This window comes from Lepidochelys olivacea, assembly GCF_965140295.1.
Source record: "Lepidochelys olivacea isolate rLepOli2 genome assembly, chromosome: 11".
Lineage (NCBI taxonomy): Eukaryota > Metazoa > Chordata > Testudines > Cheloniidae > Lepidochelys > Lepidochelys olivacea.
The window spans coordinates 70,091,594-70,108,217 of NC_140421.1; the positions used below are offsets into that span (position 1 = coordinate 70,091,594).

Below are 16,624 nucleotides of genomic sequence, written 5' to 3' on the forward strand. Positions count from 1 at the left end.
GAGACAAGCTTTCAAGCTTATACAGAACTCTTCTTCAGGGTTGAAGACCTTGACTGTTTCACCAATTGGTCCAATAAAAGCTATGACCTCCCTCACCTGGTCTCGCTAATCAAAACCCTTGTCTTTTACAGGGACCTTATTTTTCAGATATTTGCAATATCACACAAAGAGGACAGCTGACAACACCCACACACGGTTTGAGGCAGATTAGGCAGAGGAAAAGCACCGCGAAGTGTATGAAAAATCCCGCTAAAGCTCCCCTGTGGCAACCTAGACGCATCTTGGAACAGGTTCTTTTTACAACCCCAGTTCTGCCCCTTGCCACTATTCCCTTAACAACAGGAGATCCAGGGCTTTGCTCCCTCTTTATTGCTCGGTTTAAAACCCAGGTGATTTTACTTTACTTGGTAAAATGAAAAAACCCTTCCTCAGTTAAGGAGGGATTATTACAGTAGACGGTGTGAGCCCCTTCATCCAAACAAGCAGATTTCTATTTTTAAACGTTGGAAAACCAGACCGCACTTCTTGTTTTATTCTCGCAGATACCGGTGGAAAAAGGGGTCAAGTCAAACCCTGGGAAGCAGGGAACCAGCATGAAACAGCGATCCCGTTTGCAAGAGCCCCCCCACGCACAGCGACTCGGAAAGTTGATCGGAGGGGAGACAGACTTTAGTTTGAAGAGCTGTGGGACAGAGGCTCTGTGACATCACCCTCGCAGAAGGGCCAGAAGAAACAGCGTCATGCAAGTCTGTTTTTCATTTACAGTTTGGGTCACTCAGTGGGGCGGCCTTGACTGTAACGCTGGAGACAATCCAGTTCGGAGCTGCATCCTCCACCAAAGGCAGCTCCGTTTTGCTGCTGCTCCAGACTCACTGGGAAAACGGCAAGAGGATTTTTACCATTCACAACCCCACGTTCACTGTGGAGAATAAACACACTCCAGGAAGGGGAGATTGAGCGCCAAGGAGAAGGGATGAGTCCGATCTGCAAATAATTTGGCGTAAAAGGTCTGGGAACAAGTAATTCGTCGCATTTCTTTGGGGTAAGTGTTTCTTTCTGCACAGGAGCTCCGCTGCCCAGGATTGATCGTTGCTCTGTGTGTCCCAGCTGGACTGAGAGCTTCTCTCCTGTGCTTTCAGTTGGCATGTGCTGACTTTGCACATTTCCGGGGCTTTTGGCCAGAGCGGTCTCTCTCAGTTATGAGATCAAGGAGCTCGATTCGTCCCGGGTGTAATGGTCCGGAATCCTGCAGGATAAGGGGACCAGATGTCCCGAATTTACAGGATATTCGGGGCTTCGTCTTATGTGGGCGCCTCTTACCCCCCACTCCCTGGTCTGATTTTTCACACTGGCTGTCTGGTCGCCCGCTGGCCGGGTAGGAGCGACGCTGGCTCGGGCCCCACGCCTTTAGTCTGAGCGGAAAGGCAGAACCGCTCGGGACACTCTTCCTAGCTCCGCGGGCTGGTCCCTGAGCTAGACGCCGCTACCTGAGCAAGCCGGGCGCGGAGAGGGCTGAGAGCGGAGCAGGAGCCATTTTCAGCCTTTCGTGGAAGGAGAGGGGAACCAGCGATGGGCCAAAGCAATGAATGGCATTTTATTGACCTTGCTGAGCACTCAGGTCCTGGCTTTGCTGTCCTTACTGGGCTACTTCTTGCTGCAGCCCTGTCTAAGGAGCGGCAAGAGAAGGGAAGGGGCTGGGGCGGTGGCAGGGCCCGTGGGGAGGGGTGGGACCCAAGGAGGAGCCTCAGGGAGGGACCAAGGCAGGTCCAGCGCTCGGGGGGGAGCCTCGGGGAGGGGCAGGCGCCGTGGCAGGGCTAGTGCCCGGGGGGGGGGAGCGGGAAGGGGTGGTGGAGCCGCTGCCCGAGGGGGAACCTCGGAAAGGGGGGTTGGCTGGGCCAGCGCCCCAGGGGGAGCCTCGGGGAGGGGCTGCAGCGGTGCCTGGGCCGGTGCTCGAGGGGGTCCCCGGGGAGGGGCAGCGTGCCCGAGAGGGGGCCGGGGAGGGACAGCGTCCCCAAGGGGGTGGCTCCAGGGAGGGACAGTGTGCTCGAGGGGGTCCCCGGGGAGGGACAGCGTGCCCGAGGGGGTCCCCGGGGAGGGACAGCGTCCCCAAGGGGGGTCTCCAGGGAGGGACAGTGTGCCCCGGGAAGGTCCCTGGAGGGGAGCAGCGTGCCCGGGGAGGGTCCCCGGGGAGGGGCAGCGTCCCCAAGGGGGGGGCTCCAGGGAGGGGCAGCGTGCCCGGGGAGGGTCCCCGGGGAGGGGCAGCGTGCCCGAGGGGATGGATCCAGGGAGGGCAGTTGCAGGATGCCGCAGGGCCTGGGCCACAGACTTCGCCTGAGCGAGCGCTGGGTGGAGGGCGCGGCGGCTGCTGGCGGCGCCCTCCTCGCCGGGCTGCGAACGCCGCGGCCTGTCCCGCTGGGAAGGGCAGGTGCTGTCGGGGTGCCAGGCAGGGTGGGAGAGCCAGGCTGGCGCTGGAGGCGCCGTGCCACGTGCCCGGTGGAGCTGGCGCAGGGAGTGGGGAGACCAGGTGGTTTTATTGCAGCGCCCTCTGAACCCGTCCCACGGTGGGACACGCCCTCTGGCTGCAGAGGGAATAGCCCTTTCCTCCTTCCCTTCCACATCTTGTTTGGCCCCATCCAGAAGGAAAAGGAGACCCACAACTCTGAGCTCTGCTCGCTGCAGAGCGGGTGCTAGGGGCTCTGAGCTCCCGCCAGCCACAGTCTGTCCCGGATCTCCCCCGCCGGGGCGCCCGTCCGCCCCAACCCGCCCGGTCTGCCCCGGATCTCCCCCGCCTGGCCGCCGGTCCGCCCCAACCCGCCCGGTCCGCCCCAACCCGCCCGGTCTGTCCCGGATCTCCCCCGCCGGGGCGCCCGTCCGCCCCAACCCGCCCGGTCTGCCCCGGATCTCCCCCGCCTGGCCGCCGGTCCGCCCCAACCCGCCCGGTCTGTCCCGGATCTCCCCCGCCTGGCCGCCGGTCCGCCCCGTCCGCCCCAACCCGCCCGGTCTGCCCCGGATCTCCCCCGCCTGGCCGCCGGTCCGCCCTAACCCGTCCGGTCTGTCCCGGATCTCCCCCGCCTGGCCGCCGGTCCGCCCCAACCCGCCCGGTCTGCCCCGGATCTCCCCCGCCGGGGCGCCGGTCCGCCCCAACCCGCCCGGTCTGTCCCGGATCTCCCCCGCCGGGGCGCCGGTCCGCCCCAACCCGCCCGGTCCGCCCCAACCCGTCCGGTCTGTCCCGCATCTCCCCCGCCGGGGCGCCGGTCCGCCCCAACCCGCCCGGTCTGCCCCGGATCTCCCCCGCCTGGCCGCCGGTCCGCCCCAACCCGCCCGGTCTGTCCCGGATCTCCCCCGCCTGGCCGCCGGTCCGCCCCAACCCGCCCGGTCTGCCCCGGATCTCCCCCGCCTGGCCGCCGGTCCGCCCTAACCCGCCCGGTCCGCCCCAACCCGTCCGGTCTGTCCCGGATCTCCCCCGCCGGGGCGCCGGTCCGCCCCAACCCGCCCGGTCTGTCCCGGATCTCCCCCGCCTGGCCGCCGGTCCGCCCTAACCCGCCCGGTCCGCCCCAACCCGCCCGGTCTGTCCCGGATCTCCCCCGCCGGGGCGCCGGTCCGCCCCAACCCGCCCGGTCCGCCCCAACCCGTCCGGTCTGTCCCAGATCTCCCCCGCTGGGGCGCCGGTCCGCCCCAACCCGCCCGGTCCGCCCCAACCCGTCCGGTCTGTCCCAGATCTCCCCCGCTGGGGCGCCGGTCCGCCCCAACCCGCCCGGTCTGCCCCGGATCTCCCCCGCCTGGCCGCCGGTCCGCCCCAACCCACCCGGTCTGCCCCGGATCTCCCCCGCCTGGCCGCCGGTCCGCCCCAACCCGCCCGGTCTGTCCCGCATCTCCCCCGCCGGGGCGCCGGTCCGCCCCAACCCGCCCGGTCTGTCCCGGATCTCCCCCGCCTGGCCGCCGGTCCGCCCCAACCCGCCCGGTCTGTCCCGCATCTCCCCCGCCGGGGCGCCGGTCCGCCCCAACCCGCCCGGTCTGTCCCGGATCTCCCCCGCCTGGCCGCCGGTCCGCCCCAACCCGCCCGGTCTGTCCCGGATCTCCCCCGCCTGGGCGCCGGTCGGCCCCAACCCGCCCATCCACGGTCACACCCAGATCTACCCCCTGCCATCCACAGCCCTCACTCAGCTGCTGGACATTTCACTGCATTGGGTGACTTCTTGGAAGAGCCTCTGGGTCCCTACTTAATTTCCCAGAAGGTGGAAGTAGCAGCTCGTCAGTTGCATGGTTCGTGTATTTGGTGCGGGTGCGGTGGGTGGGAGTGAGTAGCGGTGACCCCGGGAAGCTGTGCCCACGGCCAGTTTCCTTCCCTGTTCCCCGGGGCCGCGGAGACGTGTGGTTTTGATTGATCAGTCCCGTGCCCGGTGCATAGCCAGCGATTCCCGTGGCGAGCTGGCCCCTGGCTATGGGCAGCCAGGTGCTTAGTGCGCCATGGCGGGCACTAGCCAGGCTCCCCGGGGGCAAGGTGTATTGTGGAGATGCTCATCACCTACTCTCTCTAATTGCCCTCCTGGCTGAGCCCCCACCCCGCCTCTTCTGTCCACACGGAGTTGTGTCCCTGAGGGGACCGATGCATGAAGGAGGTAGGAGGGCACCGAGTGATCCCAGCAAGGCCGGTTCTGCCCTTCATGCGCTTGCTGAGTGGCACCTTCCCCCTCCAGTCGTCCTCTGGTACCCAGTGGGGCTGCACACAAAGGAGAGGTGGCAGAATCTGGTCCTTTATGTGCAAGATTATGGCTGTGCTGGGGGGAGAGGGAACAGCTTGGCCTTTGTGTATACAATTGCCAATGAGAGAGACAGAGATGCCCTCACAGGGAAACCCCAAGAATTTTATTACCGGCTGGGGCCACAGAAGATGTAGCTGGCAGTCTGCTCTTGGGGGACTTTTGCTCTGACTAAGCTCCTGCTCGTTTGCTCCAGCAGCAGGCCCCTCCTGACCAGAGCCCTTGGTGAGGAAATGTTCCTGGCCCCAGCTGCTTCCTGACCAGACATCTGGGCCAAGACTGCTCCTGCCCCAACCCTGGCTGGCCAAAGTCAGCTTCATTCCAGTGGGACGCTGCTGAGAGGGGAAGCTCTCAGTTTATTTGTGGCTCCTTCATGCAGGATTTCTGAGGACTGTCCGTTTTAATCCCGCTCTTTACCCACCCATCTGCTGGTTTAATCCCATTAATTGCTACTGTATTGGAGCAGGCTTTCAGCTAGAGCCTGTCATCAGAGCACCTGAGCACCTCACAGGTTTAAACATGTTTAGCTCAACTCCATGCTTATGATGTAGGGCCATACAGATGTCCCCGCTTCATGGGTGGGGAACCAAGGCACACAGAGGATAAGAGACTTGCTCAAGGTCACCCAGGAAGCCAGTAGCAGAGCAGGTAATTGAACCTGGGTCTTCTGAGTCCTAGGCAAGCCCACTAACTACTTGGACCATCCCTCCTCAGCCAACCTCCTGGCTGAAAGGCACTGCCACCAGTCCCCGTGGTGGAGAGAGCTTGGCGAACAGGGCTTTTTCACTCCCTTTCCCACCATTTCTTCATAATGCAATAGAGATATTCCTGAGGCGCCCCTTGAGGAGAACAAATGAGGAGTGACTGACAGTGGATTGCGCTGTGATGGACAAGGCACATGACTCCCTACATCCATGAAGCAGAACTGCCAAGAGATCATGTTCTCCCCCTGCTTAAACCCGGTAGATCCATGGCTTTTGTGGGATGACTTTTTCAGGCTGAAAACTAGGGCTCTGATCTTGCTACCACTGATCTCAAAGGCGATTCTTTCACTGATTTCAGTATCATCAGAATTGGTCCCTAGGCTTGGATATGCATTCCCACATGACATGTGAAAAACATCCTTAACTTACTTCTTACTTAGCTCTAACGATTTTGCTCTTATAATTCAGGGTAATGATCTTGACACATGTGTGAAATACCTAAGGGGGTGGGGGGAAGGTTTTATCAGCACCTTCAATGGAGATATTTGCCTGACATTACCATTTTCCTCTTGTTTGTCAGGCTGGGGTTTCATTCTAGCCAGCTTTTCCTGGTCACATTCAGTCTGAACTGTAAACCTGGTTTACAATTCTTCTCTCTGCCTCTCAGTTAAGCGTGCTAGATGCACAGTTTGCTTTCTGGTGGTCTTTTGTGTCAGTTTTCTCCTGTGAATCAAATGTCAAGCACTGATGTTCCACACCTCCATCAGGTTTTCTACATTTTAATGACCCGTGTTCTATATTAAGAAGCTGAGCAGCATGGGTGGAGGGGACCTGGTAGAATAGGTTCCTATACATAAAGAGTCATTGATTCCTGAGGGAGTTTCCTCGTTTCTTCAGCAAATACTCTCTTTCCTCCTACTAACGGCTCTATTTCAGTTCCAGATGCAAGAAGCAGAAAATAACCAGATTTTAAGCCAACAAGATGATTTTAAAGAGAAAAATCCCTAGCAGCTCCGTATGCATTAACCACCAACCCTTGTCTCTCCTTTCCTGTCCCTGCTTTGATTTGCTTCCATTTTCCCTGTTGTCGGCACAAGAGGGTCTGAGAAATCTGCTCCAAAGGAACCGCCTTTGAGACAGAAGGGTGTGGTATTTGGTCTTCAGTTAGGAGAGCAGGAAGAGATGCTGTAGAACTAAAATGTTTGCATTGTATCAGCTCTGTTGAATGGAGAGTCTCCTGCCCAGGAGACCTGACTCAACTGCCATTGAAGTCAGCACAATAACTCCCATAACTCCAGCAGGGGGCAGATCAGGCACAAAGAGAACAGGCAAAGTTAAGGAATGAAATAAGCAAGTTAACACACAATATGACATAATTGAGATGAGCCGCTTGAGTGGCTGTTCCTGACTTGTGTGCTCATTCCATTTTCCTCTAGGGATGCATGAAACAGTTGATGGATTGCATAATAAGGCTGGGGAAGTTTACCAAGTGGAGCTCACAGAGCGCATAGATCCAGCTACTACACGTCTCACCAGAGATTACTACTGACTTTAGTTAGCGGTTAGCTAGATCAGCAATGAATCACTCCCCTTCATATTTCCATACATCTGAAGTGGATTTGGAGCCAAAGGGCATTCTTTTTTCATTCAAATGCACATATGCAACTACTATCAGAGCTAGCCCAGGTGGGAGTTACCCAGGTGCAATGTGAGAGAACATATCCCAAAATGCAAAACCCAGCCTTCAGCAAAACAAGAGAACTAAGAAAAATTGGGTTGTAATGGAAAGGTTTTTTGATGTTCTAAACCTTTTGTTTTTTGCTTAGTCCAGGTCTAACTTGCAGTCTTTGGGAGCGGACATCAGCCTAATAAAACCTTCGTATTTCAAGTGTCATCAGTTTTCAATATCAGTAAGCAGCTCTGCTATTAAACTCTGTTTGGGCCAGATCTTCCGCTGATGTGAATTGGCTCAGCTCCACTGAACTCAATGGAGTGCCACGTCAGCTGAGGATGCGTAGGAACTGCCATCGCTCTCTAGAAGAAGCCTCACCTGAGGCTTGTTTGGTGAGGGTGTGGCTTGCCACAATACGGCCAATGGGTAAGAGTTTCAAAAGTGCCTTAGTGATTTAAGAGTCTAACTGCCATTTTCAAAGGTGACTTAGGCTTGTGAGTCCCAGATCTTCAAAGGGGTTCAGGCTCCTAACTCCCAAGAACTTAGGCACCTGAATACCTTTGAAGACCTGGGCCTCACAAGCCTATGTCTCACTGAAAATCAATGGGACTGAGGCATCTAAGTGTCTAAGTCACTTTTGAAAATTAGATTTAGTCTCCTAAGTCTCTGAGGAATTTTTGAAAATGTTACCCCATACAATATGAAGAGAACAGATGAGAAAGGCACAAATTTAGAGCCTTTAACAAGAATCTCTTATTAGCAAAGGGTTATTCTATATCATTGGTTTCTGTTTTCAGGCATCTGGCAGCATTCAGTATAGAAAATGCCTTCCCCATTTGATTTCAGGGAGTATGCTATATAACAAGAAACATCTGAGCCTCCCTGAGTTATGTTAGGCTAAAGATTCGGTTAGGGAGACTTATAGAACAAACAGCTTCCTGCAAAATTGCTTAGACCTCCAGCTGTCAGACGTTTAACATTGATTAACGTCGAGGGCCATGATTTTGACACTGGGGTATGGTCCTCTGCAGTCTTCCAAATAATTTTAGAATTGGAATTTATTGAACAACAGCTGTAGATGACTCAGGTCTCAGAGGACAAAGTTCCAGGAAATCAGTAACCACTGGGGCTGTGGTTCCCTGGCTTTGTGACAGCCACTCGGCATGGCTTAGTGATGCATTGTATTAAGCTCTACCAGTAACCGATCACCAGCTTATTTGTACTGTGTCTCAGTATTCCGAGAGCAGCAATTGTGGGTAGCGCACTCCCTGTGGTTTGAAACGGTCAGAAATTTGAGTGAGGGCAAATTTGTTCTTTTCGGTTCATTAGGATCAGATTTTTAAAGGGGCATAAGGAAGTTTTGTCTTTGGTACTTTGTGGCCTCCCCCCATTACCAGAGTATCTGAGCACCTCACCATATTTATTGTATTGATCCTCATAACGCCCCTGGGAGGCAGGGCAGTGCTATTGTCCCCATTATACAGATGGGGGGCTGAGGTAAGGAGAGACTTAGGGCTTGTCTACATGGAGCAGCAGTGTGCCCGATGGGGGTGTGATTTCCAAAGCACGCTAATGTGTTGCACATTAATTGATCATTGAGGACCCTGCTGATGGGAACTAAAAGTTCCCTAGTGAGCTTTAATTGAGTCCTGTTTGAAATAGCATTACGTTAAAATGAACTTGGAAACTTTAGGTGTGTACCAGCTGGGTCTACACGGACCTATTAATGCCTGACAAGTTCGTGCGCTTTAGAAATCACACTCCAATAGTGAGTATTACCCCACTAAGTGACCTGCACTAAGTGACTTTCCCAAATTTATATAGGAAGTCTGTGGAGGAGCAGGGATTTAAACCCAGATCTCTGGCTAGTGGCCAAACCAATGAGCCATCCTTCCTCTTGGTTAAAACATCAATGGCTCCATGTCTAGTTGGCAGCCGGTGTCAAGTGGAGTGCCCCAGGGGTCGGTCCTGGGGCCGGTTTTGTTCAATATCTTCATAAATGATCTGGAGGATGGTGTGGATTGCACTCTCAGCAAATTTGCGGATGATACTAAACTGGGAGGAGTGGTTGATACGCTGGAGGGCAGGGATAGGATACAGAGGGACCCAGACAAATTGGAGGATTGGGCCAAAAGGAATCTGATGAGGTTCAATAAGGATAAGTGCAGGGTCCTGCACTTAGGACAGAAGAACCCAATGCACAGCTACAGACTAGGGACCGAATGGCTAGGCAGCAGTTCTGCGGAAAAGGACCTGGGGTGACAGTGGACGAGAAGCTGGATATGAGTCAGCAGTGTGCCCTTGTTGCCAAGAAGGCCAATGGCATTTTGGGATGTATAAGTAGGGGCATAGCGAGCAGATCAAGGGACGTGATCATTCCCCTCTATTCGACATTGGTGAGGCCTCATCTGGAGTACTGTGTCCAGTTTTGGGCCCCACACTACAAGAAGGATGTGGATAAATTGGAGAGAGTCCAGCGAAGGGCAACAAAAATGATTAGGGGTCTGGAACACATGACTTATGAGGAGAGGCTGAGGGAACTGGGATTGTTTAGTCTGCAGAAGAGAAGAATGAGAGGGGATTTGATAGCTGCTTTCAACTACCTGAGAGGTGGTTCCAGAGAGGATGGTTCTAGACTATTCTCAGTGGTAGAAGAGGACAGGACAAGGAGTAATGGTCTCAAGTTGCAGTGGGGGAGGTTTAGGTTGGATATTAGGAAAAACTTCTTCCCTAGGAGGGTGGTGAAACACTGGAATGCATTACCTAGGGAGGTGGTAGAATCTCTTTCCTTAGAAGTTTTTAAGGTCAGGCTTGACAAAGCCCTGGCTGGGATGATTTAGTTGGGGATTGGTCCTGCTTTGAGCAAGGGGTTGGACTAGATGACCTCCTGAGGTCCCTTCCAACCCTGATATTCTATGATTCTATGAATGGGAGTTTAGCACCTCTTTTGAAATTCCTAAGCTTAGATTTGTAAGGATGTGACTGATAACATATACATCCTTGGTGGATCCTAGTGGAAAAGCAAAGTTATGGTATATTGATCGCTTTTTCAGATAAAGTAGCTGCATCCCCATCAGCAGTGAATTGGAGAGCAAGAGGTTCGAATTCTATGTTGGCCTCCTTCAACAGGTTAATACTCCGTTTGGTTTAGAGGCATAACACTGAAGTATTTCATTCTAGGGAACTTCAAAGCATTGTTTCCACTGTGTCAAGGTTAATTTGAGCCCTTTTCTGTTATAAGACATGTAGACATTTCTGAATCGTAAAGAAAGGGCCGATGTCTGGGGATTCTGTAGCAGTCTGAAAATGCAAAGCCCTTCTTTAATGTTGCGGTCAGTCTTTTCTCTCTGGACATGCTAAGAGAAAGAGGAAACAATTTTGAGACTCCAAAGGTGTTTTGTTTCTTTGCTCCCTTTCGCTGTTGAGATTCCTTAGTCCCAAATTTCTTAGCTGCCGATTTTACCTCTTGAAAGAATGGGCCAAATTCAGTTCTCCATACTCACATAAGCAGTCCCATTGATTTAACAGGATTTCTCTGTGGTGGGGGTTGGATGGGTAAAATGAGCTGCCAAAGTGAGACTCTGTCTCAGCAATGCAATTGCATTACTGGGTGCTGCTGCAAACCATCCGCAGAAAAAATTGGTCATGTTTAGGTGAAGTCACATTCCACCCACGTTAGACTTGCTTTTTATGGGCCAATGACTTTTCATTTTTCTCTGATGATGTAGAAGTGCCAGATGCCAGAAGGGCTGAGGGGCATTAACAGAGAACTAGAATATGTACATGACATTTAACATCACCTTTTAAAACAACTGGATTCAGAGGAAGAGTTGGGGTTTTTAACACTGAATTTTAATCCCAGTTCAACTGCCAGCTTGCTCTTTGACCATGGGCATTTAATTATTCTGTGCCTCAATTTCCCCTGACCAGTTTACCCATCTGCAATCTGGAGCTAACTGAGTTTAAATAATGCACATGGTATTGTGAGGATTCACTAATACTTGTAAATTGCTTTGAAAATGACAGCTAGCAATAAATATTGTGAGTATGAAACTCACATTGACTTTCCCCAAAACTTGAGAGAACACTGTAAATTCTACTGTATACGGTGAAGAAATGTAACCAAGGACTCCAGCAGATGGCAGCAAAACGGAGATTATGAAACATGTCTCTTGGCAACCGGGAGCCTGTTGTGAGTCAGACCAGAAAGAATCATATGAAGTTCAGCCAAAGCTGAGAGCTGAAGAGATAAGAATGTATGTCTTCTCTACGTTAGCCTTTTTTAGTTGGTACCCTGGGACGGCTGGACAGAGAGAAATCATGTATCATAAAAATATTTCTTCTGAAGTAAATCAGCGGCAGCCAGATTTACTCTCACTTTGCCGCTAAGAAGTTAGAATAGCTAAGAAGAGATGGAATAGCCCTGTTTTTCTAACATGCTTAAGTCAGTTGGGCTGATTTACCCCTTTTTGTTCCTATCGGGCAAGTCTAGAGAGGGGATTTTTGTTTTGTCTGTGCTTCAGTCATGGCTTTGCCACAAGCCTTGAGCTAGGGACAGTGTGTAGTTGCTCTGCCCAGAGGGCAGAGTCATTCTCTGGGCCCTGGTTCCCCTCCAGGGAAGAAGCAATCTATGCCGGCTTTATACCTGGCCCCGCTCACTTCCTCAGATGCAAAGGCTCAGTGTACTGGGGAGGTGGATCCAAGGATAAACCCACTCCCCATCCTTTGCTGCCCATTCCCCCTCCAGATGCATGGGAGGTGGAGTAGCAGCCCCATGGGGGCTGCTCTTATTCCACACTGTTACCCTTGAAGTGGGTACCCAATGGAGGGGAGTAAGGCCCTACACCCCGGGCTCCCCTGACCCTTAATTCATTTAAAAATACAGATGCTTGAAGTTATTTCTGCACACGGGGGTATAACTCAGGGGTAGAGCATTTTGGCTGCAGATCAAGAGGTCCCTGGTTCATATCTGGGTGCTTTTTCCAGCGGAGGGGAGGGATAGCTCAGTGGTTTGCGCATTAGCCTGCTAAGCCCAGGGTTCTGAGTTCAATCCTTGAGGGGATCATTTAGGGATCTGGGGCAAAAATTGGGGATTTTGAGCAGGGGATTGGACTAGATGACCTCCTGAGGGCCCTGATATTTTATGATTGGAGTTTTATTCTCAGAAAGAGAAATAACCTCTGTGATGATCCAGGGTATGGAACGGCTTTCAGACAAGGAGACACTAACAAGACTAGGGCTGTTAAGCTCAGGGAAGAGACCACTAAGGGAGGGATATGATAGAGGGCCGTAAAATCATTAATCAAGTGGAAAGAGTGAATAGAGGAGTGTTATTTACTCCTTTCACACCATACAAAAAACAAGGGTTACCCGATTAAATTAATGGGCATCAGATGTGGAAGTACTTTTGCACCTAACACACAATTCACCTGTGGAACTCATTGCCATGAGATGTTGTTATGGCCAAAAGTATAAATGGGTTCAAAAAGGAACTAGATAAGGTCATGAAGGATAGGTCCATCAATGGTTATTAGCCACCATGGTCAGCCATGCAACCCCATGCTCAGGGCAACCCTAAATCTCTGACTGCCAGAAACCAGGAAGGGAAGACGTGGTGGATCACTACAAGTTTCCTGTTCTGTGCACTCCCGTGAAGCTTTGGTACCGGCCACTGTCAGAGACGGGAGACTGGGCTAGATGGACCATTGATCTGACCCAGTATGGCAGCTCTTACTTTCTTATATTAGTTAAGTGTGAATAAAATATAGGTATAAAATGGCTTCGCAAACAGACCTCTTACTGTTCTGCTCAGGTTCTGATCTTCTGGTATCTCAGGGCCACTGCTATTGCCAAATTGCAGGCGGGCGAATGCCATTTTGATACCAAATGAAATGTTTTTAAAGTCACTGAAGCGTGACTTAGAAAGTAACATTGCTACAGTACTTTACGGCTGAGATCTTCAACGTCACCCAAGGGATTTGAACACCTACCGCACAGTAAACTGAATGGGAAACGAGCCCCTACACCCCTCAGGCAACTTTGAAAATCTCAGCTTCTTTCTCTAGCAACACATGTACTTCCATCCCCTGGAAAAAGCGCAGCGGGGCGGAGGGGGAACCCTACTTGGAATGTTCCATAGTTTCTGAACGCTGAAGAAGTCCATTGTGGGTTGAGCTGCTGATCAGTAGGGCCCGTCGGCTTAGGCTGAAGACACACGGATCCATGGCTAAAGGCTGGCCATCCCATCTAGCTGCATGCCTCCCAAAGGCCTCTGGGCTGCTTTGAACTGCCCTGGGCACCTGCCTGGCTTGCAGCAATTTGGTCCCTCACCCTGATGGGAATGGCTGTCTGCATAGAGCAAATTAATGCTTGTGGCATAATTTATGTTGGACTTTTCCTTGCCCATTGCACTCATTTTGGGAGGGCTGAAGGTGCTGGGTAGGTGATTTCTCTCACTCCACTCAGGGCTGATTTGGCAAGGCCAGGTGCTTCTGCACCGCTCTTGCTCTGCTGTCCTTCGGCAGGGGTTTTCTCCTGGCCACATGCTGCATGAGTGCTTCAAACTCTCGTCAGGGACCGCCGCTTGGTGCAGTTACTACAAACTGCAGCGTGTTGCTACTGCTAACCCTCTGCTGCATGACAGAGGGGAGCATGTGGCTGTGAACAAGGCCAGGCAGGGCTTTCTGACTGTGCTTTGGAAAACGAGATCCCCGGGTTTCCCTTCCATGTAACACCAGGGGAGGGCAACAAATAAATCAAAGATCTACCTGGCTTTGAAAGAGCAACAGTTCCATTGCTGTCTCTCCCGCAGGCAATGGAGCCAGAAGTGAGAGGGAAGGGACATGGCTAGGGTAGGCATCCTACAGAAACCCTTGGTCCTGAGCCTATAGCTCTCTCCTGCTAACACTGGGATCACAACTGGCAGACATGCCACTCTGCCATTGTCTACCCCAGCCTGCCACCTCCACTGGGCTCGGTAACCCACAGCGGGCGTGTTTAATGCTTGCACTAGGTTGGTCACCTCCGTTCCCTATTACTTAGCCCTCTTTGCTTTGGGAGCTCTGCATGTAGATCGATGCTCCCTGTCTCTCTCAGCAGCTGCCCCAGGCCTCCCAAGGCTGAACAGAGCCCAGACGTGGCTGCACAATGAGAGAGGGAATCTAATGAGCCACCATGACTCCATGCTTCTGGGCTGGCACACCAGGGATTGAATCGTGGCCCTCCAGAGCTAAAAGCGTGAGCTGCTACACCTTGAGCTAAAGCATTAGAACTGCAGCTGCGGCTCATATCCTCCGTGGATAGGGCACAGAAAGGGACTCATAACACACACTCACTTATGTATTACAGTCCTCCGCCCCTTCACCCTCGGGAGAACTTGGGCCTAAATCTGCATTCTATCCATGAAATGAAACGTACCTTGCTTGCACATTAGCAATTATTGGCACAAGAGCACTGCGTGCATTTGTTTAATATAATACTCAGATCCAGTCCTGGATCTCAACAGAAGATTTGTACCCCTTGATCTGTGTTCTTTTGAGGCAAAGCATTACACGGATTGCTAACTGCATATGCCTAGTGAGCACAACAAAATGCCCTTCAAGACCGAGGAGAGGCTTTATTCCCTTATTTGTATAACTATAGCTCAGTAGATAGGTTTCACGTTTTGCTAGCTGGGAGCTCTGAAGCAGTGTGTTCTGCCCAGGCACCTCCAGCCCCCACCATGCCCCCTGCACTGGGAGAACTAGCATAGAACTGGCTGCAAAGGCTCTGTGTCAGCTGAAAATTCCCCAGCGATGGGGGAACTGTGAGCTGCCCCTTTGGAGCAATGCAAAAGGGCCCTAGCACATTGCCTCCGTGAGTTAAAGCTTGTGATGTTTCCTGTCATTTATGCCATCTCAGCCCATGTAAGGAACCCCTGCTTTTAGGTCATGGGGAGCAGATTGGGAACCTTCTGCCTTGTTGCCACATCTCCCGTTTGCTGGCTTTAAACATTGCATTGCTACTTCTCCCATCCACGGTTTACTTTGGCGCCATCATGATTCTATTCCCCTCCCTCTGCAGCTTCAGTCCCATTTTGAGGTCTCCTTGGCATACAGATTTCACAAATAAATCACTCACCAGAGGCTTTCTGGCTGGCCAATTCCCTGATTCAATTCTACCCTTCTAAAACCTACTCTGCCCTCAGCTTAATTGTGTCAGGCACTTAACAAATAATGAATTAAATACAACACAGAAGAGCAAAAAGACTATTAAGGTCCTTTAGTTCATCTTGAGCTGCGTGATGTTCTTACATGCTGGCATGTTCTATTGCTAGTCCCTAAAACACTGTATAGCTGGATATTTGAATTTAAGGGGAATATTGAAGCAACATTGCAATTATTCCCCTTGGACACAAACACACACACTGGAGTCAGATCCATACACACCCTACCCCTCAAAACCAGTCAGGCCAGATGAGACATGTGCAATGAATCAGGGTGATATGAAACAGCTGTAGTAAGTTTTCCCTGCCTTTCATGTTCAGATCTTTTAGACAGACCCATAGACCATCTGCTTTGCACGTCTTTATTTTTAAATCTATGCTCTAGTGAAAAAACAAATAAAGAGTGATTTTAGAAAGGCAATTTTAAACATCCAGTGGAAATACAAAATGATGTACAATGTCAAACTTTACGCACACAAAAGGCAGAAAATAGCTGCTGGGAAAATATTTAAGGAAATCACTTTACTACGTTAGAGGTAAAAATGATTGCCTTTTGAAAGAGTTATTACTAACAGATGTATATTATTTGATGCAATAGAGTACATATGTTGTATTAAGGGGTCAGTACATACTATATACATACACCGTAGCCAGACATAGTATTTAGAAATTTGAGTTTTATGTGATTGACTCTTTCTACTCATAAACTATTAGTAAAATTGTTCTCCAATCTTTGTATTAAATCTAATCAGCGCAAGCAAATGTCCAGAAGTTCCAAGTTTACTAAAATCTTGTCATCCCAACAGGGATGATTTAGTTGGGGATTGGTCCTGCTTTGAGCAGGGGGTTGGACTAGATGACCTCCTGAAGTCCCTTCCAACCCTGATATTCTATGCTTCTATGATTCTATGATCTCAGTCCCAACTCTCTCACATTTGCAAACTGGTGGCCCAATCCACATTAAGCTTTCACACACTGAGAAAAAAACTTTCTGTGAAAATCTAAGGATATTCCCAAGAAAAAAACTTTGTTAAGACTGTAGTAAGTCTGTAAATTAATATCTACTACTTCCAAGCAATATTATTCAAACGCTGTCATTACAACATAACAAAACAAAACATTTGAAAGCAAAGCCATTCAGAGGTGTGGTTGCCTGAAAGTCAGGAATTTAGAAAGGTGTAATGCAAGAAGCCCATTTGCCATAATGTCTGGAAGGGCTTAATCATGAGGCCTACTCAGGGCAGTAAGGGACATATGGCATCCCTTATTTCCCTGCACTTACTAC

The 16,624-nt window shown here is 51.5% G+C and overlaps 1 protein-coding gene across 2 annotated transcripts in view; it reads left to right on the top strand.

Moving 5' to 3' along the window:
* The first annotated feature begins 550 nt into the window (after positions 1 to 550).
* Positions 551 to 16,624, top strand: part of COL6A3 (collagen type VI alpha 3 chain) — a 109,765-nt gene continuing 93,691 nt past the window's right edge. Inside the window, exon 1 of one of the 2 annotated variants that reach the window (XM_084643470.1) lies at positions 551 to 1,042. The gene's annotated coding sequence lies outside the window, so the exon portion shown is untranslated. The remainder of the gene's footprint in view (positions 1,043 to 16,624) is intronic. The other variant, XM_084643471.1, reaches the window with a different exon arrangement.